The 15,007-nt window shown below is 46.2% G+C and overlaps 1 non-coding gene across 1 annotated transcript in view; it reads right to left on the bottom strand.

Annotated features, from left to right (window-relative positions):
- Nucleotides 1-14,390, bottom strand: part of LOC118945341 (uncharacterized) — a 35,544-nt gene extending 21,154 nt beyond the window's left edge. The window contains exons 1-3 of the transcript XR_016493134.1: nt 14,256-14,390; nt 14,006-14,166; nt 13,736-13,945 (exon numbers count right to left, since the gene is read on the bottom strand). This is a non-coding gene — a transcript (uncharacterized LOC118945341). The remainder of the gene's footprint in view (nt 1-13,735; nt 13,946-14,005; nt 14,167-14,255) is intronic.
- Between the last annotated feature and the right edge of the window lie 617 nt (nt 14,391-15,007).

Below are 15,007 nucleotides of genomic sequence, written 5' to 3'. Positions count from 1 at the left end.
ACGAGCGGGGGCGCGAAGAACGGGCTTAATGCAGGAGACGTGGAAGACCGGGTGGACGCGACGAAGGTATCGCGGAAGAAGAAGTCGAACTGCGACAGGATTAATGACCCGAGAAATACGGAACGGACCAATGAACCGCGGGGTCAACTTGCGAGAAGCCGTCTTAAGGGGAAGGTTCTGAGTGGAGAGCCAAACTCTCTGACCGCGACAATATCTAGGACTCTTAGTTCTACGCTTATTAGCAGCCCTCACAGTCTGCGTCCTATAACGGCAAAGTGCAGACCTGACCCTCTTCCAGGTGCGCTCGCAACGTTGGACAAAAGCCTGAGCGGAGGGGACGCTGGACTCGGCGAACTGAGATGAGAACAGCGGAGGCTGGTACCCGAGGCTACTCTGAAAAGGAGATAGCCCGGTCGCAGACGAAGGAAGCGAGTTGTGGGCGTATTCTGCCCAGGGGAGCTGTTCTGACCAAGACGCAGGGTTGCGAAAAGAAAGACTGCGTAAGATGCGACCAATAGTCTGATTGGCCCGTTCTGCTTGACCGTTAGACTGGGGGTGAAAGCCGGAAGAGAGACTGACGGAAGCCCCAATCAAACGGCAAAACTCCCTCCAAAATTGAGACGTGAATTGCGGACCTCTGTCCGAAACGACGTCTGACGGAAGGCCATGAATTCTGAAAACATTCTCGATGATGATTTGTGCCGTCTCTTTAGCAGAAGGAAGCTTAGCAAGGGGAATGAAATGGGCCGCCTTAGAGAACCTATCGACAACCGTAAGAATAACAGTCTTCCCCGCTGACGAAGGCAGTCCGGTGACAAAATCTAAGGCGATGTGAGACCACGGTCGAGAGGGAATAGGAAGCGGCCTGAGACGGCCGGCAGGAGGAGAGTTACCGGACTTAGTCTGCGCGCAGACCGAACAAGCAGCCACGAAACGACGCGTGTCATGCTCCCGGGTGGGCCACCAAAAACGCTGGCGAATGGAAGCAAGCGTACCCCGAACGCCAGGGTGGCCGGCTAACTTGGCAGCGTGAGCCCACTGAAGAACGGCCAGACGAGTAGGAACGGGAACGAAAAGAAGGTTCCTAGGACAAGCGCGCGGCGACGGAGTGTGAGTGAGCGCTTGTTTTACCTGCCTCTCAATTCCCCAGACAGTCAACCCGACAACACGCCCCTCAGGGAGAATCCCCTCGGGGTCAGTGGAGGCTACTGAAGAACTGAAGAGACGAGACAAAGCATCAGGCTTGGTGTTCTTAGAGCCCGGACGATAAGAAATCACGAACTCGAAACGAGCGAAAAACAGCGCCCAACGCGCCTGACGCGCATTAAGTCGTTTGGCAGAACGGATGTACTCAAGGTTCCTATGGTCAGTCCAAACGACAAAAGGAACGGTCGCCCCCTCCAACCACTGTCGCCATTCGCCTAGGGCTAACCGGATGGCGAGCAGTTCGCGGTTACCCACATCATAGTTACGTTCCGACGGCGACAGGCGATGAGAAAAATACGCGCATGGGTGGACCTTGTCGTCAGAGAGGGAGCGCTGAGAAAGAATGGCTCCCACGCCCACCTCTGACGCGTCAACCTCGACAACGAACTGTCTAGAGACGTCAGGTGTAACAAGGATAGGAGCGGATGTAAAACGATTCTTGAGGAGATCAAAAGCTCCCTGGGCGGAAACGGACCACTTAAAGCACGTCTTGACAGAAGTAAGGGCTGTGAGAGGAGCGGCCACCTGACCGAAATTACGGATGAAACGACGATAGAAGTTCGCGAAGCCGAGAAAGCGCTGCAGCTCGACGCGTGACTTAGGGACGGGCCAATCAATGACAGCTTGGACTTTAGCGGGATCCATCTTAATGCCTTCAGCGGAAATAACAGAACCGAGAAATGTGACGGAGGAGGCATGAAAAGTGCACTTCTCAGCCTTCACAAAAAGACAATTCTCTAAAAGGCGCTGGAGGACACGTCGAACGTGCTGAACATGAATCTGGAGTGACGGTGAAAAAATCAGGATATCGTCAAGGTAAACGAAAACAAAGATGTTCAGCATGTCTCTCAGGACATCATTGACTAATGCCTGAAAGACAGCTGGAGCGTTAGCGAGGCCGAAAGGAAGAACCCGGTATTCAAAGTGCCCTAACGGAGTGTTAAACGCCGTCTTCCACTCGTCCCCCTCCCTGATGCGCACGAGATGGTAAGCGTTACGAAGGTCCAACTTAGTGAAAAACCTGGCTCCCTGCAGGATCTCGAAGGCTGAAGACATAAGAGGAAGCGGATAACGATTCTTAACTGTTATGTCATTCAGCCCTCGATAATCTATGCAGGGGCGCAGAGACCCGTCCTTCTTCTTGACAAAAAAAAACCCCGCTCCGGCGGGAGAGGAGGAGGGGACTATGGTACCGGCGTCAAGAGCTACAGACAAATAATCCTCGAGAGCCTTACGTTCGGGAGCCGACAGAGAGTATAGTCTACCCCGGGGGGGAGTGGTTCCCGGAAGGAGATCAATACTACAATCATACGACCGGTGTGGAGGAAGAGAGGTGGCCCTGGACCGACTGAACACCGTGCGCAGATCGTGATATTCCTCCGGCACCCCTGTCAAATCACCAGGCTCCTCCTGTGAAGAAGAGACAGAGGAAACAGGAGGGATAGCAGACATTAAACATTTCACATGACAAGAGACGTTCCAGGAGAGGATAGAATTACTAGACCAATTAATGGAAGGATTATGACAAACTAGCCAGGGATGGCCCAAAACAACAGGTGTAAAAGGTGAACGAAAAATCAAAAAAGAAATGGTTTCGCTATGATTACCAGAAACAGTGAGGGTTAAAGGTAGCGTCTCACGCTGAATCCTGGGGAGAGGACTACCATCCAGGGCGAACAAGGCCGTGGACTCCCTTAACTGTCTGAGAGGAATGTCATGTTCCCGAGCCCAGGTCTCGTCCATAAAACAGCCCTCCGCCCCAGAGTCTATTAAGGCACTGCAGGAAGCTGACGAACCGGTCCAGCGTAGATGGACCGACAAGGTAGTGCAGGATCTTGAAGGAGAGACAGGAGTAGTAGCGCTCACCAGTAGCCCTCCGCTTACTGATGAGCTCTGGCTTTTACTGGACATGAAGTGACAAAATGACCAGCAGAACCGCAATAGAGACAGAGGCGGTTGGTGATTCTCCGTTCCCTCTCCTTAGTCGAGATGTGGATACCTCCCAGCTGCATAGGCTCAGCTCCCGAGCCGGCAGAGGAAGATGGTAGTGATGCGGAGAGGGGGGCAACGGAGAACGCGAGCTCCTTTCCACGAGCTCGGTGACGCAGATCAACCCGTCGCTCAATGCGAATAGCGAGTTCAATCAGGGAATCCACGCTGGAAGGGACCTCCCGGGAGAGAATCTCATCCTTTACCTCTGCGCGGAGACCCTCCAGAAAACGAGCGAGCAAAGCCGGCTCGTTCCAGCCACTGGAGGCAGCAAGAGTGCGAAACTCAATAGAGTAGTCTGTTATGGATCGATTACCTTGACATAGGGAAGACAGGGCCCTGGAAGCCTCCTCCCCAAAAACAGATCGATCAAAAACCCGTATCATCTCCTCCTTAAAGTCCTGATACTGGTTAGTACACTCAGCCCTTGCCTCCCAGATTGCCGTGCCCCACTCACGAGCCCGTCCAATAAGGAGAGATATGACGTAGGCGACACGAGCAGTGCTCCTGGAGTAAGTGTTGGGCTGGAGAGAAAACACAATATCACACTGGGTGAGGAACGAGCGGCATTCAGTGGGCTCCCCAGAGTAACACGGCGGGTTATTGATTCTGGGCTCCGGAGATTCGAAAGCCCTGGAAGTGGCCGGTGGATCGAGGCGGAGATGGTGAACCTGTTCTGTGAGGTTGGAGACTTGGGTGGCCAGGGTCTCAACGGCATGTCGAGCAGCAGACACTTCCTGCTCGTGTCTGCCTAGCATCGCTCCCTGGATCCCGACGGCTGAGTGGAGAGGATCCGAAGTCGCTGGGTCCATTCTTGGTCGGATTCTTCTGTTATGGTGAGTGAATGAGGACCCAAAAGCGAACTAACTTAAACAGAGCTTCTTTAATAACAAAACATAGGTAGGCTCAGATAGACCGGCAGATTCCGACAGGACAGGACAAGGTTACAGCAAACATGACGATAGTCTGGCTCAGGCATGAAACACAAACAAACAAGAATCCGACAAGGACAGGAGCAGAAACAGAGGGAGATATAGGGACCTAATCAGAGGGAAAAAAGGAACAGGTGGGGAACGGGGTGAATGGGTAGTTAGGAGGAGACAGGGAACAGCTGGGGGAAAGAAGGGGAGAAAAGGTAACCTGACACGACCAGCAGAGGGAGACAGGGTGAAGGGAAAGGACAGAGACAAGACAACATGACAAGGAGATCGTCTGCAAATAAGTTTAGTTTATATTAATGTTTAACAATACTGATACCTGTTAGTTTGAGTCCTGTCTAATTCTTTCTTCAAGCGGTCAATTATACTGAAACATATTCTTGTATTTGTTTGTGTCTATTATTTTTTATAAATCTTGTTTGATTAATATGTATCATGTCTGGTAAGATTTTTGCAATTCTGTTGCTTATGAGTTTTGTTATTATTTTATTGTCGCAATGTATTAAATGTATGGGTCTGTAATCTGCAGGGGACTCTCCAGATTTTCCTGGTTTTAATATAACTGAAATAACTGTTTGATACATTGAACCCTGAAGCACTGAATTGAATGACGTGTGTTTTCATTTTTGTAAATAGGGGGGCTACTTCATCCCAGAATACCAAATGAAATTGTATGGGAAAGCCATCCATCCCTGGTATTTTTCTCTTCGCAAATGTCTTAACAGTGTCTAATATTTAGTTTTGGGTCATTTCCATTTTTAGTGATTATCTTTTATCTGCTGATGGTTGCTTCAGGGTCATTGAGTCTAAGTAGGTTGTAGGATCAGTCCAACTGTTATTTCATTCTGATTTATAGAGATTTTCATAGAAGCTTTTACAATTTTTATTAATAGCGTTGTTATTACTATTTAAAGCATTTGCATCCTTATCTTTTACAATTATAACTGGTTTGGCGTGTATTTGTTTTGTGAGGGCTGCAATGTGTTTACCAAGTTTATTTGCCTTTAAATAGTATGCTTTATTTGAGTTTAACCTGTATTCAATTCAGATATTTTATTTTCTTCTTTACCTTTTTTGTGGGCTTTTTCTAAGATAGTGATTTATTTTTTATTTCATTTTAATTTCTAACTCAGATTTAACTTTAGCCAAGTATGGGATTATCATTCCCCTGATGTACGCCTTAAAAGCATCTCAGATTATGTCGGACACAGCTTTTCGCTGGCCTCTATGTCTATATTTGTAAAGGTAAAGGTCTTAATTTCTTGTTTACGTATAGTATTTAATACATTTTGGGTCTTGAAAATGCGCTCTGTTCATTCTCCATATTCTGTCAATAAGTGTATTCTCTGTTGGTATAATTAAGCATGATACAGGAGAATGATCCGATATCACTATATCATGGATTTTAGATCCAGTATATTGTTGAGTGCATTTTTAAAAATAAAAATGTAGTCAATTCTTGAATAGCTTTTCATACTTTGAGAAAAAAGGGAATAGTCTTTTGTAGTTGGGAATGATAATCTCCAGATGTCCTGTAAATTATATGTAGAGATGAAAATATTCAGCCTCTTTGGAGCCTCCTTGAATTTCCCTTTTTTCATTACTATGTCTGTCTAACTTGCAGAACGCTTGATTCAGGTCACCTGCCAAAATAATAGTTATTGTCTGGGTTTTATCTAATATAGCTTGAATTCTATCTAAAAACACCAGGTTTGCCCCTGGGGGGATATACAATGAAATCAATATGCATTTTCCTCCATGTAAGGTACAATAAAACATTTGAAAACATCCTTCTTGTTCCGTGTGCTGGGATATAAGGGAAAAGGGCGTATTGTTATTTATCAGGATGCCTATATCTCTGCTGTTACTACAGTATGTGGCAGCATAGGCCTCTCCAACCCAGCTCCTCTTTAACTATTACATGTCTCATTTAGTTATTGTAGTTCTTGCAGGAAAGTGTTGTGCTTTCAGGCAAACCACATCTGCTGACAATGTCTTTAAATGTTCAAGAACCTTATGCTTTTTTTTGCCATCATGAAGCCCGTGCACATTCCTTGTAATACGTTGGATATTGTTGGCGTTTGTCTGGCTTGGTCACCAGGAGATATGGTCCCTCACTGACACCCAGTTTTAATCTGGCCTGGTCACCAGGAGATACAGCCAGACCAGAGTGGTACATATAGCTCATATTCTGTTGTCTATGGTTTGTAGCCTGTTGTTTTTGCCCAAAAAGTTAACCCCCTATCCCTTCCCAGGTCTAAACCAGTCCCTGATTAGAAAGCAACAATGAAAAAACGCAGTGGAACTGGCTTCGAGGTCCAGTTGAGTTTGAGGGCCCTATAGAATTATTGTTTTGCAAGGGAAACATACTGTTGCTGATCAGGGAATCTTATAATGTAGATATCCTGTGGTAACAAAAACAGAAAACAACTGGAAATGTTTAGGTAAGCTTCCAGTACTAGAGAGTGAAAGTAAAAGTGGTTTGTTGAAGTAAACACTTACTTATACAGAGAATCAACTCCCTGCAAATGGTTGTTTGTGTGTTTGTTCACCAAGGACTTGACTAGTATTCTTGTTGTTAATCAGCAAGGCCTTGACTAGTATGTTTGCTATTATTCATCAAGGCCTTGACTTGTATGTTTGCTGTTAATCAACAAGGCCTTGACTAGTATATTTGCTATTATTCATCAAGGCCTTGACTTGTATGTTTGCTGTTAATCAGCAAGGCCTTGACTAGTATGTTTGCTATTATTCATCAAGGCTTGACTAGTATGTTTGCTATTATTCATCAAGGCTTGACTAGTATTTTTGCTGTTAATCATCAAGGCCTTGACTAGTATTCTTGTTGTTAATTATCAAGGCCTTGACTAGTATGTTTATTGTTAATCATATGTAATACCCTTGTTAGAACCAAGTATTGAGTTTATTCTTCTTAGAACCAAGTATTGATTGTGTTTGTTATAATTAATTGGTATTAGATTTAAAAGGTGATTGAATTGCTCTGAATTGTAATGTTAATGTTAATGCATTTCTTTTGAAGAAATGTTTCTTTAATGTATAAGTGAATAGGTTGGTTTATTTTTAAGTTTAAGTTTTGACAAATAAGGTTGCTTGTTAAGCTGTGGCCAATGGGAGTTGACCTGGTTAAAGGGAGGCCTGGGAAAAAAAGAGAGGGAGGGAGACATTGAGAAAAAGGATGGATATAAAAATGTAAAAAATGTGATAAATAAATAAATAAATAAAGGATGGACGTTACATTATGACCGATGGTGAAGAAACATTATAAAAGAAGACGATAAAAATAGAACAAAACCCATGCCTACCGAGTTTTGAAGGGTAATGCTGATTTTATTTTAGTTAAGAAGGACTTAGTAAAGACTGAAGCTACCGTCTCATCGTGGAGGTATTTGACAACCTTGAGGTTAGCCTAGCATCATGTGAAACCCGAGAGAGAGTTGCTTGGGAAAGATTAACGAGTTCATGTTCCCATGGGATTTTGGTTACTCCTAAAGAGTACTGTCTGCAATGATAGCTGTGCTTGCTGTGGATCTTGTGAGGAAACCTGCAAGGAACTGCCAAACTTCGCTGAAGGAATATCTATAAGGAGTGTCGTGTCTTTGGCTATGCCGGATTAAGTGATATGACATGCTGTTCTATCAAATAATTTCTCTGTAATTAATATCACCTGATTGAGTTAATCATGTAAATGTAATTAACTAGAGAGTCGGGGCACCACAAAATAATATTTATAGAGCTGTTATCTTCCGAATAAACTCTTAAAGACCTAGTAATATTTGACATCAATAGCAGTCAATATTAATCGTCATCTTAATTCAGTCTCATCTGAAAGTTGTAAATTCTTGGTTATCTGCACGAACCCTGGCTAACAAGTTGAATCAGCAATACAAAATTGGGTTTAATTATTTATTTACTAAATACCTAACTAATCACACAAAATTACACATACACATAATTAAATCATAACTTGATTACAAATTACGTCATAAAGGAAAACATCCCTAGCGGGCGGGACAGATATGACAGCTTGTTACACAAAAGAAAAGGGCTGGGTTTGAGTGAAACCAGCGAGAAGATTGAGGAACAAAGGGCGAAGCTGTGCTATCGCAAATACAGTATCTTATGCATTCTAAATTACCGCCCATTTGGAAAAGGAAAGTACAATAAATATTTACTCTGAGCTGCGCTTCAGTAGGTTGGTGGTAGATGAAAGACCGTGCTGCTAAACCGAGTCCTTTGTCCATTGAAGAATGTCTCTGGTGGTCAATTGGATAAGTTGTAGTAACGTCGTTGTGTGATAGACGGGATACTCTGTCTGTTCCTTCCTAACCCTCGTTTGCAGCAGCTGTTGCTAACTCAACAGCTAGGAGGTATCACTTCTGTAGTGAATAAGAGTTCAAAGTTCATACCATTCGCAACCAAAGCTCACGCTGATGTTGTCTTCGTTCTGTAGTTATTATCTGAACCATTCTGACATCGGACCGTCGTCCTCACATCCTCGGAACAGGAGGTTATATTGTCGTCAATGCTTTATATAGGAAGGGAGAGGAGGGCGTGTTTGAAAGGTTTTATAGCCCATGTCCCTTCACAGGGACTGGCCAGTGATTGAGCATAGCCCTAACTTATGAAAACCCAAATCTCACATTTTGGAAGCTAAAATCACATTTCATCCCATCACGAATAATTTCATATTCAAACATTTAAATTGAACAACAATTCCATGTGAATCCGATAACTCTGATGTGTAGACTTTCCACTGTAGGGTTTATGTTATCTTATCATTGATGAGAATGTCTCAGATGACAACCGAACTGACATCATATTAATTAAGTACCACCGCATATGTTCAATTGGTCGGATATCCAGAATATAGTTCATTTCCCCCCACCTTCTGATGTTCCCAGAATCTCTATATTAACCAGGGGTTTTGCAAATGTAACACCAGTAGGGTAGAGAGAGAGAGGAAAAAGGGGGGAGAGGTATTTATGACTGTCATAAACCTACCCTCAGGCCAACGTCATGACAGTGGTGAGTAACCACAACGGTGGGGTGCTTCGGGACTTTATGTGTCGTCTTTTTTTTTTTTTAGCTCCAAAGCGCTCCAACATGTTGAGCAAGCTTGAAATAATTTGGACATGGGTTGTGCACGACTCATTGGGGTTTATTATTATTTATTTTTTTATATGGTGCTTTGAAAATGTAATAACACACATCTTGAACCTTATGTATGTTGCCTTGGTGGAGTCATTTACTGTTTCAATTTAATTTAATGCATTGGAAAGGATATCCTTATACAATAACAAAAATCTATAATCATTCTATCTGAAGTTGATACCCTATTTGTCATCACCCTAGATAGTTTACAATAGGGATTCTTATTGGAGATGTCCTTCTCACCTAACATCCCATGCTGTTGAGATATTCTACATAAGTTAATATCGTCAAATTCGAGCCTGGTGAGAGGGTTACACATAAAAGCCTTGACTAGTATGTTTGTTGTTAATAATCAAAGCCTTGACTGGTTCTTAGTAAGCTCTAAAATGAAAGATACCCTATTTAGGCCTAGGTGTAGAACTAGTCTCGCATGGCCAATGCCATCCTTCCAAATCCTGTTTGTTTCCATGACTATTGGCCAGTGCAGCACTGACAACAACCTAAAAATTCTCTGTTCATTTGTGTCAAATGCAACCACGTAGAAAACGAAAAAGTTAATCATGTACCCAAAGTGGTGACTCTGCTAGTAGTCTAACCCATCTACAACCCATAGCTCTAGAATGCAGAGAAGCTGGATTTAATTCAACTACTGAGCATCTCCTCGCGTCCATATCGCTGCCATGGTGGGGAACGATGATTTACCCTGCGAAAGTGCTTGATAAGTACTTATCATGGTAATTTGCTAGACGGGGGAGCCTCCACACCTGGGATCTCTCCCGCCCTTTTCGAGCTGATTCACTCCCGCCATCAACAGTCTTCTCCTCGCTCAGAGTGAAATATCTTCTGATTCCCTTTTTGCTCAACTCTCCGGGGAGTCCATCTTCTACTTTGACTGTGATAAAGCATGAGGTAGGTGACTCAACCAGAAGACCACGGAAAGCTTTTAATCCGTTAATGGCTTTGTGTAATGTGCACCATTCTATCAGAGCTGCCTGCATCTGTGAGACTAATTATCAGACTAGATGTAGGCCTTAGAGCCACATCACATGCCTAATGTAGGTTATAGGCCCTTATTTGGTTGATATCCTTAATAAGAGCATGTCATTCTCTTGGATTCAAATGGGCCTATACATTTTCTGATGCATGCAGGGTGGGGGAGTGACCACATAAGGAGTATCCTAGCCCAAATATTGTAGGGATTTTCAGATGTTGGTGAGAGACTGGGTGAATAACTCCATAAAAAATGTTTTATTGTGACACTATGTCTGTCTGCACAGATATTGTACTATCAGCCTGAGGTGAGGAAAGTCCAAGGATTGGTGGGCACACAGCCAGCCAACCAGCCAACCAGCCAGCCAGCCAGCCAGCCAGGTGTGTACAAGAGGATGGGGCATGCATGATCCCCGCTGCACATCTGTAGTTGGAGTTGGCCTGATTAAACGGGTGGATGGAGGAAAACATCACTTAGAATCATCTGCATCACCCGACTCTTTCACTGAAGACGTTAGACACAGTACCCACTGTGCACAAACTGTTTAAATCAATTTTGTTTCAACTTAATTTGTCACCGTATTGTGACATGGAATCTACGTGGAAAATACACTGGAAAGCCATCAACTGTTGTTTTGAGGGTGAAATTTCAACCACAGGATCATGTAACATGGTACCCAATTTTCAATATAGGCAAACCCTGTATAAAATATGTTGAAATTTTACCTTTGAAAAAACATCAGATCTTCAACGTAATATCCACTATAATAAAAAAACAATAGGCTGGGCAGCACCTCCTACTGGAGAGTTGATCTATCTACACCTATCCCTTCGGTCTCCCATCCAGGGTTTTAACCAAGCTCAGCTTTTATATTTGTCACTAACTATTACCAATGTGCTATCGTGAAAATGATTGTTGCGAAATCTCCACTTAATAGATTAATTGTTGCTATCAAAGTAATTCCAAAGGGTAGGTTTAACAGAGCAAATGAAATGTAACCATACTTTATCACTCATGTATCATCAATAAGGCTATTTAGGCCTATATAGCATTTTGGGAGTTATCAACAGCTATTATTTAAATTCAGCTCAGGATTCATCTAAAAATAGACAATACATATACTGTAGGCCTAGGTTTTCAAGCTTTAGATGATTTCAAATGGAATCTACAAGTTAATGATAAATATGTTGGATTCACATCTCTATCTCAACCATAAATCTAAGAAAATTAATAAATCAAATAAAATTTGATTGATCACATGCGCCGAATACCACAGGTCAGCTTTGACCTTACCGTGAAATGCTTACTTACAAGCCCTTAACCAACAATGCAGTTCAAGAGTTAAGAAAATATTTAATAAATAAACTAAAGTCAAAGAAAAAGAGCACAATAAAATAACAATAACGAGGCTATATACAGGGGGTACCGGTACCGAGTCAGTGTGTGGGGGTACAGGTTAGATGAGGTGACTATGCATTGATAAAAAAAACGGCGAGTAGCAGCAGTGTAAAAACAAAGGGGGGTAGCAGAGAGAACAGTCTATGACTTGGGTGACTGGAGTCTTTGACAATTTTTTGGGCCTTCCTCTGACACCGCCTAGTATATAGGTCCTGGATGGCAGAAAGCTTGGCCGCAGTGATGTACTGGGCCGTACACACTACCCTCTGAAGTGCCTTATGGTCGGGTGCTGAGCAGTTGTTAAACCTGGCAGTGATGCAACCGGTCAGGATGCTCTCGATGGTGCAGCTGTATAACTTTTTGAGGATCTGGGGACCCATGGCAAATTTTTTCAGTCTCCTGAGGGGGAATAGTTGTTGTCGTGCCCTCTTCACGACTGTCTTGGTGTGTTTGGACCATGATAGTTTGTTGGTGATGTGGACACCAAGGAACTTGAAACTCTCGACCCACTCCAATACAGCCCTTTGAATGTTAATGGGGACCTGTTTGATCCTCCTTTTCCTGTAGTCCACAATCAGCTCCTTTGTCTTGTTCACATTGAGGGAGAGGTTGTTGTTCTGGCACCACACTGCCAGGTCTCTCACCTCCTCCCTATAGGCTGTCTCATCGTTGTTGGTGGTCAGGCCTGTTGTGTCGCCAGAAAACTTAATGATGGTGTTGGAGTTGTGCTTGGCCATGCAGCCGTGAGTGAACAGGGAGTACAGGAGGGGATTAAACAACCACCCCCTCGAGGCACCAGTGTTGAGGATCAGTGTGGCAGATGTGTTGTTACCTACCCTTACTACCTGGGGGCTGCGTCACTGGGCAGCTCACGCCTGGGTTTCCCTTTGTAGTCCGTAATAGTTTGCAAGCCCTGCCACATCCGACGAGCCTCAGAGATGGTGTATAAGGATTCATTTTTAGTTCTGTATTGACACTTTGCCTTTTTGATGGTTCGTCTGAGGGCCTAGCGGGATTTCTTATAAGCGTTCAGATTAGTGTCCCACTCCTTGAAAGCGGCAGCTCTAGCCTTTAGCTCAGTGCGGATGTTGCCTGTAATCCATGGCTTCTGGCTGGGATATGTATGTACGGTCACTGTGGGGACGTTGTTGTCGATGCACTTATTGATGAAGCCAGTGACTTGGTATGCTCTTCAATGCCATTGGATGAATCCCGGAACATATTCTAGTCTGTGCTAGCAAAACAGTCCTGTAGCTTAGCATCCACGTCATCTGACCACTTCCGTATTAAGCAAGTCACTGGTATTTCCTGCTTTAGTTTTTGCTTGTAAGCAGGAATCAGGAGGATAGAATCATGGTGAGATTTGCCAAATGGAGGGCGAGGGAGAGCTTTGTATGCTTTTCTGTGTGTGGAGTAAAGGTGGTCTAGAATAAAATTTCCTCTGGTTGCACAAGTGACATGCCGGTAGATATTAGGTAGAATGGATTTAAGTTTGCCTGCATCCCCGGCCACTAGGTGCGTCGCTTCTGGATGAGCATGTTCTTGTTTTCTTAAAGGCTTATACAACTTGTTGAGTGCGGTCTTAGTGCCAGCATGGGTATGTTGTGGTAAATAGTGATATACTTATCATATATATTATCATATACTCTACCTCAGGCAAGTAATACCTTGAGACTTCTTTAATATTAGACATTGCGCACCAGCTGTTATTGATGAATATACCCCCCCCCCCCCCCCCCATAGAAAATCAGATCATAGAATGCCCACCCAAATCACACCCTGACCAACCCAAAATAGAGACGTGAAAAGCTCTCTAAGGTCAGGGCGTGACAGTACCCCCCCCCCCCCAAAGGTGCGGACTCCGGCCGCAAAACCTGAACCTATAGGGGAGGGTCTGGGTGGGCATCTATCCACTGTGGCGGCTCTGGTGCAGGACGTAGACCCCGCTCCACCTCTGGCTCACTCCACTTTGGTGGCGCCTCTGGTGTGGGGACCCTCGCCTCCGACCCCAGACTGGGGACCCTCGTTGCGGGCCCCGGACTGGGGACCCTCGCTGCTGGCCACGAACTGGTGACCCTCGTTGCGGGCCCCGGACTGGGGACCCCCGCTGCTGGCCACAAACTGGGGACCCTCGTTGCGGGCCCCGGACTGGGGACCCTCGCTGCTGGCCACGAACTGGTGACCCTCGTTGCGGGCCCCGGACTGGGGACCCTCGCTGCTGGCCACAAACTGGGGACCCTCGTTGCGGGCCCTGGACTGGGGACCCTCGTTGCGGGCCCCGGACTGGGCACCCTCGTTGCGGGGCCAGGACTGGGAACCCTCGTTGCGGATCCCGAGCTGGGCACTCTCGTTGCGGGCCCCGGACTGGGCACCCTCTCTGCGGGCCTCGGACTGGGGACCCTCGCTGCTGGCTCCGGACTGGGCACTCTCGTTGCGGAACCCGGACTCGGCACCCTCGTTGCGGGCCCCGGACTGGGCACCCTCATTTTGGGCGCCGGACTTGGCACCCTCGTTGCGGGCCCCAGACTGGGAACCCTCGTTGCGGGCCCCGGACTGGGCACCCTCGTTGCGGGCCCCGGACTGGCCCGTGGAGCAGGCACCGGACTGGGCATCCTCCCTGGAGGCCTCGTGCCATGACTCCTCACTGGAGGCTTTGTGCTATGGGTCATCACTAGAGGTTTCTTGCCATGGACCATCACTGGAGGCTTCGTGCCATGGATCATCACTGGAGGCTTCGTGCCATGGCTCATCACTGGAGGCTTCTTGCCATGGATCATCACCGGCACGTGCGGGGCGCATGCATAGGACGCACTGGGCTGTGCAGACGCACCGGAGACACAGTGTGCAGAGCCGGCGCAGGATATCCTGGGCCGTAGAGATGTACTGGCGGCCAGATGCGCTGAGCCGGCACCCTCCGACCTGGCTGGATGCCCACTGTAGCCCGGCCGATTCGGGGAGCTGGAAGGTAGCGCCCCGGGCTGTGAACGCGCACTGGAGACACCTTGCGCTCCACTGCATAACACGGTGCCTTACCAGTACGACGCTCGCCACGGTAAGCACGGGGAGTTGACTCAGGTCTCCAACCTGACTCAGCCAAACCCCCCGTGTTCCCCCCCCAAAAAATATTTGGGGCTGCCTCTCGTGCCTGCTCCGTTGCCGTGACTCCTGGTAGCCAAGTCGTTCCTCCCTCGCTACTTCAGCCTGTTTCCATGCCAGGGTCTTGTCCCCTGCCATAACCTCCTCCCATGTCCAAGATGTCCTCCATTCTCTCTTCTCCCGGGCCCAGGATCCCTGCTCCTCCTGGCCATGCTGC

Source organism: Oncorhynchus mykiss, chromosome 29 (assembly GCF_057628025.1).
Source record: "Oncorhynchus mykiss isolate SJ-2025 chromosome 29, ASM5762802v1, whole genome shotgun sequence".
In the NCBI taxonomy this organism is placed as follows: domain Eukaryota; kingdom Metazoa; phylum Chordata; class Actinopteri; order Salmoniformes; family Salmonidae; genus Oncorhynchus; species Oncorhynchus mykiss.
The sequence above is the reverse complement of the archived record's forward strand: the minus strand, read 5'-3'. Positions and strand labels throughout refer to the sequence as shown.